Source organism: Mustela lutreola, chromosome 11 (genome assembly GCF_030435805.1).
Source record: "Mustela lutreola isolate mMusLut2 chromosome 11, mMusLut2.pri, whole genome shotgun sequence".
In the NCBI taxonomy this organism is placed as follows: Eukaryota; Metazoa; Chordata; class Mammalia; order Carnivora; family Mustelidae; genus Mustela; species Mustela lutreola.
In genome coordinates, this window is record NC_081300.1 from 55,827,782 (window position 1) to 55,840,507 (window position 12,726).

At 38.6% G+C, this 12,726-nt stretch overlaps 1 protein-coding gene across 3 annotated transcripts in view; it reads left to right on the forward strand.

The window, feature by feature from the left end:
• ARHGAP28 (Rho GTPase activating protein 28) overlaps positions 1-12,726 on the forward strand; it is a 239,700-nt gene that overhangs the window by 39,746 nt on the left and 187,228 nt on the right. The gene's annotated exons all lie outside the window — the stretch shown is intronic.

Here is a 12,726-nt window from a genome sequence, read left to right on the forward strand (position 1 = left end):
AGTCTTAGGTAACAGTATTGTAAAGTATACAAATGTGCTAAGAGGTCATTCAATTTGACCAATAAAGTGAGATCTAAGCAATTAGTAACAAGAAAACTTTCTGTGGTTTTTAGCGGGGGTGCTTAGAAGCGGGGAAGGGCAATTGTTAATCCTTTAATTTGATGTTCTTAGTAACTAGCTCTTAGAATTTTTCATTTTAATTTTATTAATTGCTTTCTTTAAAAGATTCCTATAGTTGAAAAGGTATTTTTTACTTCATTCCTTGCAGTGTGACTCACAACATAAAAGTTCTTTTTTCTTTTTTTTCCCTTGGGGAGAGTGCCAATAATTTTTTAAATTAAATTATTCTCTTAATTTTAGTATAATTAACAGATGGTGTTATAGTAGTTTCAGGTGTAGAATATAGTGATTCAACACTTCATACATCACTGGTTCTCATCATGATAAGTGCACTCCTTAGTCCCCATCACCTAGGTCACCCATCCCTTTACCCCCTCTCCCCTCTGATAACCATTCCTCTCATTTGTCTCTCTATAGTTAGGGTCTCTGTTTCTTGGTTTCTCTCTCCCTCTCTCTCTCTCTCTCTCTTTTTTTTTTTTTTTTTTTTTTGCTTTTTTTGTTTGTTTGTTTGTTTGTTTCTTAAATTCCACATATGAGTGAAATCATATGGTATTTTTCTTTTTCTGATTTATTTTGCTTAGCATTATACTCTATAGCTCCATCCATGTCATTGCAAATGGTAAGACCTCATTCTTCTTTATGGCTGAATAATATTCCATTATTATTTTGTTCATCCCATCTATCCACGAAAACTTGGGCTGCTTCCATAATTTGGCCATTGTAAATAATGCTGCTATAAACATAGGGGTGCATGTATCTCTTCAAATCAGTGTTTTTGTATTTTGGGGGTAAATACCCAGTAAGGTGATTATTAGATGGTAGGGTAGTAGTATTTTTTCAGGGGGTGCAGAGGGAGAGAAAGAATCCCAAGCAGGCTCCAGGCTCAGTTCCAAGTCTGACACAGAACTCAGTCTCACAACCCCAAGATCATGACCTGAGCTGAAATCAAGAGTTGGAGGACACTTAACCCACTGAGCCACCCAGGTGCCGTAGTAGGTGTATTTTTAACTTTTTGAGGAACTTCTGTATGCTGTTTTCCACACTGGCTGCAATAGTTTGCCTTCCCACCAGAGGTTTCCTTTTTCTCCACATCTTTGCCAACACTTGTTTCTTATATTTTTTATTTTAGCCCTTCTGACAGGTGTGAGGTGATATCTCATTGTAGTTTTACATTTCCTTGATGATGAGTGATGTTGAGCATCTTTTCATGTGTCTGTTGGCCATTTGGATGTCTTCCTTGCAGAAATGTCTGTTCATGTCTTCTGCCCATTTTAAAATTAGATTATTTTTATTTCAGGTGTTGAGTTGTATAAGTTCTTTGTATATTCTGGTTGTTAGCCGTTTATCACATAAGTCATTTACAAATATCTTCTATTCAATAGGTTGCCTTTTAGTTTTGCTGATTGTTTTCTGTGCAGAGGCTTTTTATTTTGATGTAGTCCCAATAGTTTTTTGTTTGTTTGTTTGTGTTTTGTTTTGTTTTGGTTTTGCTTTTATTTCTCTTATCTCAGGAGACATATCTAGAAAAATGTTGCTATGGCCGATGCCAGAGAAATTACTGTCTGTATGGTTTCCTGTCTCACATTTAGGTCTTTAATCCATTTTGAGTTTATTTTTGTGTATGGCGTAAGAAAGTGACCCAGTTTCATTCTTTTGCATGTAGCTGACTAGTTTTCCCAACACCATTTGGGGAAGAGACTCTTTTTCCCATTGTATTCTGCTTTGTCAAAGATTAATTGATCATATAATTGTAGGTTTATATCTGGGTTTTCTGTTCTATTCTAGTGACCTATGTGTCTGTTTTTGTGACAGTATCATACTGTTTTGATTACTACAGTTTTATAAAATAAAGGATGCCTCCAACTTTGCTTTTCTTTTTCAGGATTGCTTTGACTGTTTGGGGTCTTTCATGGTTCCATATAAATTGTAGGTGTTTTTGTTTAAGTTCTGTGAAAAATGCTACAATGTAAGAATTCTTAATGCAAGTTGAGGAACAACACTCCATGAGAATTAATGGATCTTCCCTATTTTGTCTTCCAATAGTCAGTCAGTTTTTTGGCTTATCCTGATTTGAAGTCAAGCTGGATACCAATCCAGGTCCTGGACTATACTTTTATAAAGATTGGTTTTGTTCTAAATCTTTCTAAAAATTTTAGATACTGTAAGATAAGTTGTGGCAATCTAGACCCCTGAGCCCTCCCTAGTCTTAATAGCCCTGATCTGTCAATGACCTTGGAGTAATGGAGAATAGTGACCAAAATTGAGCTGCAAGGATTTGTATGTGGAAAATTAAACCAGGGCCCATTGTAGTCTGGACTTGAATCAGAATGGCCTCCAGCTCTGTGCACTTGTGTTTATTTTATAAGGTATTCGTTTTGATAAACTTCAGTTCTTGGGACACTATGGAGAATGGACAGTCATTTTAGTTATATATAAACAGTGTGGTCCAGACTTCTCTCCTAACTGCTGGGTCTTTAGGAGTCTCTTCTAACAATTCTTAACCAGCCAGGGAGTTCAGAGTGTGTTACAAATAGGAATGATGCATCATGAAAGACTACTCATGGGGCGCCTGGGTGGCTCAGTGGGTTAAAGCCTGTGCCTTCTGCTCAGGTCATGATCCCAGGGTCCTGGGATAGAGCCCCGCATGGGGCTTTCTGCTCAGCGGGGAGCCTGCTTCCTCCTCTCTCTCTGCATACTTGTGATCTCTGTCTGTCAAATAAATAAATAAAATCTTAAAAAAAAAAAAAAGACTGCTTATGAGTAAGGATTGCAAGGGGCAATCTCTGTGGTACAACATATACGCCAAGTATAGAAGTGTCTCGCTGAGAGGCTTATAAGGAATAACCAACTTTTTGAACCAGACTCGGAATTCATTGTACTGACCCCTGGGCACCCACTCAGGCCCACAACATGGTCTGATGTGTTCTGGAAGCAGTCCGGCTGACGGCAAGGAAATCATGGCAGAGGGGGAAACTCGCTCTCTCACTGGGAGACATGAAGGATATAGAAGTATAGAAGAGGTGGCAACAATTATGAGAATGGCATTTCCTTAGCTTCCTTTCAAACATGATTACAGCTACCTCTACGTTATCTCACTAAAGTTAACGTGGAGAGTCTTAAAAACACACTTGTGGCTTTTCATTGGAATCTTAAAGAAAAACATTTGCTGACCTCAATAGAGTAAGCAATTAAATGGGAAAAGAGCTGACTGTAAGTTTCCGCAGATTTTGTTTTGAAAAACAGAGGATGCCTGGCCCTGTGATTTTTAACATACCACAACTTAACTTCTCTCCCTCCTCATTTATAAAGCTCAGTGATTACCAGGTCAACTTGGCAACTGTTTTTGTTAGGTTTAAATTGTGCTTAGTTGCAGAAAACTCAACTCTAGAAGACCCCCACCTCTTCTGGTTGCTGGAAGCATGTAATTGGAAAAAGCAGGCCATCCTCTGCCTATTTAAAGCTGTGTCATCCTTTGTGGGGCAGTGAGTCAACACCAGCTAAAACAACATGAGTCAGGCACTGCTTAGAAGAAGCTCAAATGAAGCTGATTTCTATTATGCCAATCTTAAACAAACATGAGACGTATCCAGACTCTAAAATAGTTCTTCTTGTGGGAGTTGAAAAAGATTAGCACCAATTTTCTTTAGAGTCCATGGAGGGACTTTTTTTTATATGTCTTAAGAAGGAACTCTCTTCAGTTAACCAAATTTAACCTGGTTTATTCTCATTCTCTTTCTTCCACTCTCCATCTCCAACATGTTCATACCCAATTCAGATCATTCTTGTTGTTTTAATCTGGTTTCAGAACAATTGAATTAAAATCCATATAGTTACAACTGTAATTTTGAAACTGTTTGCTTATTCTGTTCCAGGATCCTCCAATCTTCTCATTTCTCTGGAGTTTAAAAGATTGCTTTAAGGAGAACTGTAACTGAGGTAGCAAAATAATTTAGAAGGCAAATGCCGTTGTTCAAGTAAAGATGATAAGGAATTGTGAGAATACAGAGGAAAGGGAGCGATGGATTCTTGGGGAAAACAAGCAATGGAGTTGGTATGATTTGATGATTAAAATTACTTGGGTTTCTGTTTGGGAGTATTTTAATTGAAATTGAGAATTCTGGCAGATGATCAGATTGTAGATGGGGAGATAGTCTAGCAGGTGAAACTTTGAGCTAAGTGTATATATGTACAGCTGGTAGTAAGCTCTACAAACTGGCAGCTTGGGAGGGAGATCAAGCCTGAAAATTCTAAGCTATTTATTCATGGGAGGCTTCCGCATTCAGGAGAGTTAAAACCAGGACTGTATGCAATCTGGCAGGAGAGAATAAAGTATCTGTAGAAATAGCAGTGGAACAAAGACCGAAATCTGGGGAGCAGTGCCAAATAGGGAAGGGCAGTGCACTGGGAGACTAAGAAGCTAGGAGCATTCTGGAAGCCAGAGCATTAGGTTCCACATGAGCAGACAATGTATCAGGAGTAGCTAGATGACCAGTAATGTCAAGACTGAAAATCACCCCCTGGGTCTGGAGGGTGGATAACAGTGAAGATCTTGGCTGGAGTGGGATTAATGAGGGTCTAAAAGTGGAGGCCAGTTTGCTGCAGGTTGGAGAGTAAGTGTGAGGTGAGGAAATAAAGACAGCAAATAGAACCTGTTATAAAAACTTAGCTTATGGGAAGGTGCAGAGAGGAAAAATGCAGACTGAAGGGGGGTGTTTATAAAAAGTTAACCAAAAAAGCTGAAGATTCAGTCAAAGTCAAGAAAGAAACCTAGATTTCTTTTTTTAATTAAAATTTAATTAATTAGCATGTAATATATTATTGGTTTTAGAGGTAGCATTCAGTGATTTATCAGTCTTGTATAACACCCAGTGTTCATTGTATCACATGCCCTCCTTGATGCCCATCACCCAGGTACCCATCTTCCTACCTCTTTCCCCTGAGGCAACCCTCAGTGTGTTTCCTGAGATTAAGAGTCTCTCACGGTTTGTCTCCCTTTCTGATTTCATCTTGTTTTATTTTTTTCCTCTCATACTCTACTGTGATGAAGCCTAGATTTCTGAAATGCAAGACTTAAACACATTTGGTCCTACTTAAAATCCTTTGATAATAACATGTTTGCATACAGGATAAAACTTTATCCTTAGCCCCACGGCAGTATATAAGCACTGTTAGTGCAAGAACGTTCCTGTTTTCTTTATTGCGGAATCCTTAACTACTTTCCCCATCAAAGGGCCTGGCTTTCAGTGGAGTTTTAACAAATGGTTGCTGAGTGCAGGGAATGGAGGCTGAAATGTGGACATGCGATTGCCCTTGGGTTGAGGAGCTACCAGGAAGTCTTCCAAAAAATGCGCATCTCTTCTTTTGTGAAGTCTTCTTCCCTGGCTGTCTCCCCCTCAAACCAAGTTGGTCATGTCCATATTTGCCCCTTTTCTACCTCATCACACACTTCTAGTATTGCACCTAACCCACTACTTAGTAGCAGTACTTCTGTTTGTTGATGCCAAGGGCCATGTCTTGTTCATCTCGTTTCCTGAACTAATACAGTCAAGGTACTGTATGTATGCTTATTGAGTAAATGAACAATTCATTCATTAAATAGAAATAATCTCAAGTATATGGTGATATTTTCAGAATTTGCTATTTTGAGTTAGAAAAATACTAGACGTATAGAAATCTTGGGTTGGTGTTCTGTTAGGGAATAGACTATTCTAACCATACATGCCACCTACCTTCTCAGAATCCACTAAATTAACATAAACTTTTGGTAATATGCTATGAAGTAAAGAATAATAAATACAAATAAAAACTGGTGACAATTTAAATGAGTAGTGTGCCTTGACACATAAAATTTTGAAAAAGATAATGAATAGAAGGTAAATATACCCTCCATTGTTTTAAAGATTAAATTTTGCTTAAGGGTTTTTTCACTCATTAAAACATGAAAAATTTAAAGTCCAATTTTCATAATAAAAGCAAAGTTGAACAAATATCTGTTGAGCCTCTGGGTGCCATATATTGGGTTTGGGGACTAGAACAAATGGTTAATAGTCGGTCCTTCAATGAGACTAGATCAACTAGTTAACAGGTTATTTCAGCTGCCTCTGAAGTACAGAGGCACTTGCTTTAGGGTTTAGGGTAGAAACGCTGCCTCTTCCTCTGTACCCCTAGCATTAGCAGTGGCCCAGTGTGGACACTCCATATTTGAATGGTGAGAAGAATGAAGAAAATTGTGGTGCTTTGGGTGAGCAGAGAAGTTGTAACTGCCACTTGGGGTTAGGTTGGTGAGAGTTGGATAGAGGCGTTAAGGAAAGCTTCTGGAGGAGTGGATGACTAAATTAAGTCTCCAAGAAGGAGCACAAATTTCCAGTTACAAAAAGTCACAGCATAGGCCATGTAGTCAATAATATTGTCACGTTTTCTCATGTCAGATGGTGACTATACTTAGGGTGGTGTGCATTTCATAATGTATAGAATTGATGAATCTCTGTGTACCTGGAACTGATACAACACTGTATGTCAATCAAACTTCAACAACAACAAAAACAAAGAGAATGTGCACAAGTCTTTAGGAGGAATGAGAGCGGGAAGTGTCTTTGGCAGAAGAGCAGGTGGAAGGAAAAGGTGTAACGGCGTGCAGCCAGGTGCTGGTGTCCCCGAAGCAGGCTTAAAGTGAGACTAGCCGGGGAAGCAGGGGCCACTGCATGTGCACTTGGGGTCAACCAGTGAGGCTCAGGCCAAGCTCAGTTCACACCTTTCCTTCTTCATTTGGGTAACGAGGGGGTTCCACTGATGAGTTGACCTCCGGGGAATCTTCAAACACTTAAATTCTTTTTTTTTTCTCTCTCTCTTATTAAGTTGGAAATGAAGGTAATTAGATAATTCTAGATTTTTAACCAAAACATTGGCTTTAGACCTGTACTGGTTGTATAATAATATGTATCCCCGTCTCATTTAATTTTGCTTGTTTAGTTGATCTCTGTCTTTGCTGTCTGTGCAGTAAGCACAGATTGTTGTCCAGTGTTAGTGGCCTCAATTACTGTAAGTAGAGTTTGGTTTATTTCAACCAAACTACCCAAGCCAGGGTATCAGTAGATCAATAAAATGTTTGACTTTAAGCCTTTCTTTGAAAAATGAGGCCTGTCTAGTAAGGAGAGCTGATTTTTCAGATGATCATAAATTAAGAGGAACATACTTTATTGTATTTTTTGTTCAAGTTTAAAAAGAGCATTCATTAATAATTTACTTTTTGGTAAGATAAATTTTATCAATATTATATATACTAGATTTAACATTTCTGATTATATTGGTACAAAATTAGAATGGATTTAATACAACTTGAATAAAGTAGAGACTTCCAGGTGGCATGTAATCATGTTTTTGTATATTTTCTGTGGTTTTTAATAGTCCAACAAACACACACTTTAAAGGAAAAAGATCTGTTTTACCTGTTTCCTCATTTCCTGCTTTTGAGTTTTTTTTTTGTTGGAAGACTAAGGCCCAGACTGAGGTATCTGATGACTTATTGCAAGAATGTATTCGTAAAGGAAATGGTCTTAGAGGCTGGACAAGAATATTCTCTCCATCAACAACGCCCCCACTTTCTTTCTCTTACTACCTCACCCTTCTGTCTGTTAATGTGGAGAGAAAATTATGTAACAACAGTGATCCTAAAAATCTCCAAGGTTTCTGAAGACATAACCCCAAATTTATAAAATTCTTTAATAGTCCCTTAAAAAATGAGGTATATTCAAATACAGAAAAATGCAGTTAAGTATTCAGTTAGATAACTTTTGAGCCTCATAACTACCATCCAAAAGAAGATAATAGAATGTTTCCATCACCCCCAAAACTCTCCATGCCCTTTTGCCCTTTAACCTCCTCCCTGCCAGTTTCTGACTTCTATCACCATAGATTAGTATTGCCTATTCTTGAAAGTTACATAAGCAGAACACTACAGTATATATTATTTTGTGTCTGCCTTCCTTTGGTCAGAGTAATGGGATTTAAACACATCATTCTATCACAGTCCAAAAGTGGTAATAACGTATGTAGAAGTTTTGGTAGTTCTCTTTTATTATTTTATATGGTTGTTATCCAACTGGCCTCCAGGTACAGTTGTTGCATATAAGAGGTACGAGAGCAGGTTTAGGTTAAAACCCATCACAGTATCAGAATCTAAAGACTTCTCTCTCTGTGGCGGATCCAGGCAAAATTAGGGTATAAGCAGATTTATCTTTGGTGCCTGCTCACTTTGCTTTGTTGTACCGAAGACTTCCTTTTTCCTTTTAGTGCCCCCAGGTAGAAGTCAGATGATTCAGTCAACTGACAGTTTGCGTAACACTTCTGGTGCTTTACCTTTTCAGAGCAGATGTAGAATTTTAAAGAATGGTGAACTTCCAGGTCTCATTCAGGGAACAGAGTGGGGGGTTCTTTAGGGAAGAAGTCACACAGCACAGTGCGCATCATTTGCCAGAGACTGGCAAAGTTTTTCTACAGAAGACCAGTATTTTGGGTTTGCTAACCATTTGGTCTCTGTTGCAACCCTTTTGTTGTTAGCATGCAAAAGGCAGTAAATAAGTCAATAGATGTGACTGTGCTATAATAAAACTTTGTTAACAAAAACAGGCAGTGGGCTGAATGTGGCAGTGGGCCATAGTACTCAGGCCCCTGATGTAAACAGCTTCTTGTTTTGTGTATTTGTGAGGTTTGTGTATCAAGCCCATCATAGCAAAATACAGAGAATTAGTTCTCCAGAATATATAAAGTCGAATGGAATAAGAGGTTGCACCTGTTACAGTCTCTCATTTTTCAGCGAGGACACTGAATCTCAGAATAATAACTTTTCAAGGTCACAAAGAACCGAGACAATTCAGAATTTTCACATCTTTAACTAGTGTTCTTTACCCTATTCAGTTTATAAGTCACATTACCTCAAATATACTATTGGATTGACTTTTGGGGAAACTATCTTAGCTCACATATTTTAAAGGAATAAAAGAGTAAATGTAAAAGTAAAAGTAAAAATTCAGGTGTTAGCATTCTGAAATTTGAATTAAGAGTTGTTTGAGAAAGAATGAGACTTACACAGATAGCAAACATATTAATGGAAAAAAGGCCAGTATATTAAACACTGTATCCAAATAATGGTTTTAACAATACCAGTGTGTAAAAGAAATAAATAAAAAACTTAACTGAGGGGCTCCTGGGTGGCTCAGTGAGTTAAGCCTCTACGTTTAGCTCAGGTCATGATCTCAGGTTCCTGGGATTGAGCCCCACATCAGGCTGTCTGCTCAGAGAGGAACTTGCTTCCCCTTCCCTCTGCCTGCCTTTTTGCCTACTTGTGATCTGTCAAGTAAATAAATAAAATCTTAAAAAAAAAATTAACTGAGAAAATAGAGACTCCTAGATCCTCTTTTACTTAGTTCATTCGTGGATTTATCTTTCTCTTTCAATTTCTTTTAAAGCTAACATTCATTGGATGTCTTCTCTTGAAGGTACTGTGAAGGAGCAAAGCTAAATAAGACAGAGTTCTCATGTTTGAGGGGCTTAAAAGGGAGCTCAAGGCAGTTGGGACCCATATCTCATTAAGTTTTGCAGCCTGTGGAGAGAACACAGGACTTGCTTCATAGAAAAAAATGGTGTTTGGATTAGGTATGTGGATATATATTATGTGACGTAGGTATATCAGTGTATGGATGAGGGTGTGGGGCAGAGAGGTGGTGTAGGAAGGAGCCAATAATTCTGCTTGAATATATTGAGGGTTTGGTAAGGGAAGTCGTAGTAGATGCCATACACATCTTTCCAGGATTTTACTTGTGAGTTGGGGTTGGCTCATTGAATGAGTTGTTGAAAAGATCCCAATTGTTTCACCCAAAACAATGAAAAAAAGTAAAAATACCTCACTTTGGGAGCTATCTTCAATTCTTTAGAGATACCATATAATTTGTTGAAGTAAAGCATTAATTTTGAAAGAATCAGACTTAAACATAAACTTTATTCTTTTGGAATTCATGTCATGCTTCCGCCCCCAGTCAAATAACTGATAGAAGCTAGCTCACACATTGGAAGTAGTTGGCTTAATAATAATCATAAACATATGCCAGAATCCTAACGGTTCAGCCAAAGTCCCAGTCTTCAGACTTCACATTTAACAGAGCTGTAGACAGCTCTCACCACAGCTCTTACCCTCCATGAACTTGCCTTGCCATTGGATAACACAGCTGGATATTGTGGATGATAAGAGTTAGGGATGCAGGGCAGGTGGAGGGAGAAGATTCAACTCAACTGTAAGGAAAACCCAACCCCCGCAGGCATTTTGGCAATTCCATGAAGGCAAGAATGTTACTAAGAACAGATTTTGGAGGTCATTTCAAACTTGGTCAGCTGCAGTTAAGCCCATGGCTGCTGGTGCAGTGGAATGTACCCCTATTTGTTTTGGGAAAGTGATAAAGAGATTCAGTTACAGGTTTTCTGCCTTCATGGAATGATGCTGCCCCTAGAATAGAATTCTTCACATATCCAAGCATGATTGGACCTGAAATTCAGCAAGTAGTCAATTAAATGATCCATCAGTACCTAATTTGGGGAACTATTTTCTATCCAAGCTGTCTCCCCCCCCCCCCCCGGTGTTAGGAGGAATTCACTTAAAGCGAAATTATGAATAGTATTGTCAAAATTATTTGATGAACTGTTGAAGCGAGGTAACTTTTTACAAACTGAACATGTATAGCATATAGTGTCTTTTAATTTGGAATTACTTTTATTACTCACAGATATTTATTTATTTATTCGATTATTTGAGAGAGAGAGAGAAAGAGCACATGAGAGAGCATGAAGGGGTGATGCAGAGGGAGAGGGATAAGCAGCCAGGACAAGGGGCTCAATCCCAGGACCCCAGGATCATGACCTGAGTTGAAGGCAGATGCTTATCCAACTGAACCAGCCATGCACCCCTACTCAAAGATACTTAAATGAAAGACAAAATGATGTATTTTGTTTTCTTGTTACTTCTAGCTTGGGGATTTGAGTTGTATTTTTAAAAATAATATTTTTATCATGTATTTTTTAGCTTTTTCAAGTCATAGAACTCTGAGAATCTGGAGCACCTGGGTGGCTGAGTCTGTTAAGCATTTGCCTTCAGCTTGGGTCATAATCTTGGGGTCCTGGGATTGAGCCCCACATCAGGAGCCTGCTTCTCCCCCTCCCTCTACTGATGCCCCTGCTTGTGTACTCTTGCTTTGTCAAATAAATAAATAAAATCTTAAAAAAAAAAAAAAAAGAACTCTTTGAGAACCTAATGAGGGGTGCCTGGGTGGCTCAGTGGGTTGAAGCCTCTGCCTTCGGCTCGGGTCGTGGGATCGGGCTCTGTGGGGAGCCTGCTTCCTCCTCTCTCTCTGCCTGCCTTCCTGCCTACTTGTGATCTCTGTCTGCCAAATGAATAAATAAAATCTTAAAAAAAAAAAAAAAAGAGAACCTAATGAAAGATTTAGGTCCTTGTGAAAAGCACACATTAAGTATGTTATATGGATTTGCATGCATTTTTATGTAATCATGAAGCACAGGTTAAGAAGATTTGGTCAAATTGTATTTAAAATTTTCTTTTTTTCCCTCACCTTTATATTTATAGCTTTCATGACCATTTTTATATCCCAAGAGAGCTGTGTTTCCTTAGTACCTAGAGATTAGCTTTGACCAAGTGGAAGACAAATTCACTATAAAAACAAACTTGGCCAACCTAGGGACTGACTAGAATGCCTGCTGTGCGAGAGGCTGCTGTTCGTTTCTGTCTCCCTATATTCAGAATACTTCTGGGTGGCATTGGCACGATGGGCAGTGTCTGTGGCTCAGGCATTTGGACTAGTGTGAGAAAGCTGACTGGGCAGAACCTTGAGTGCCTGGGTTTATGCTTTTAATACCTGTATGAATAGGATATTTCTGTTCTCAGGAGTGAAAAATGTTGGCATCAACATTAATGAGCTCATGGCACAAGAAGGTGCTGAGTTTTAGCCACTTCTCAAGGAAGAGGTAGAGGAAGTGGAAGCCTCTCAGTATTTCACACATGAGGAAATTACACGAATTATTGTCTAATAGGAAGACAAAATAACCCTTTTGGCCCTCACACCCACTGTCCAAGGCCCTTCTCCTTATTGGAAGTTTGCTAGGGCTTTTCTCGGATCCCTGTGCAGGTATGTGATCTGCCCTTGAGACTACCAGTCCCTAGTCTCATGTGCCAATCTGATCTGTTTCCACATTGTCTATTGAGGAGGCCACATTACACTTAAAGAAAGGTTGCCTGAAGTCTGAGTAGTAAATTATTAGTGAGTCTTTCCTGGAAAGTTAGAGATAACTGCCCTCTCCTACAGACATTCCTTGGTAGCATTACCTGACAGATTTCTGGACAGCACAGATATTCCTCCTTACTAGAGTTTTATGTGCAGACTTGATTCTATACATCTTGTTCATTAAGTAGTTTATAGGAATTAGAGGTCCCAGGGTCCTTAACCTTACTTTTCCAGTGAGGAAACTAAGATGATAAGTAACTCAAGCCTCCAATATTCCAATATTTCTGTAATGTTATTTTTTTTAATATAATTTTTTATTTTTTAT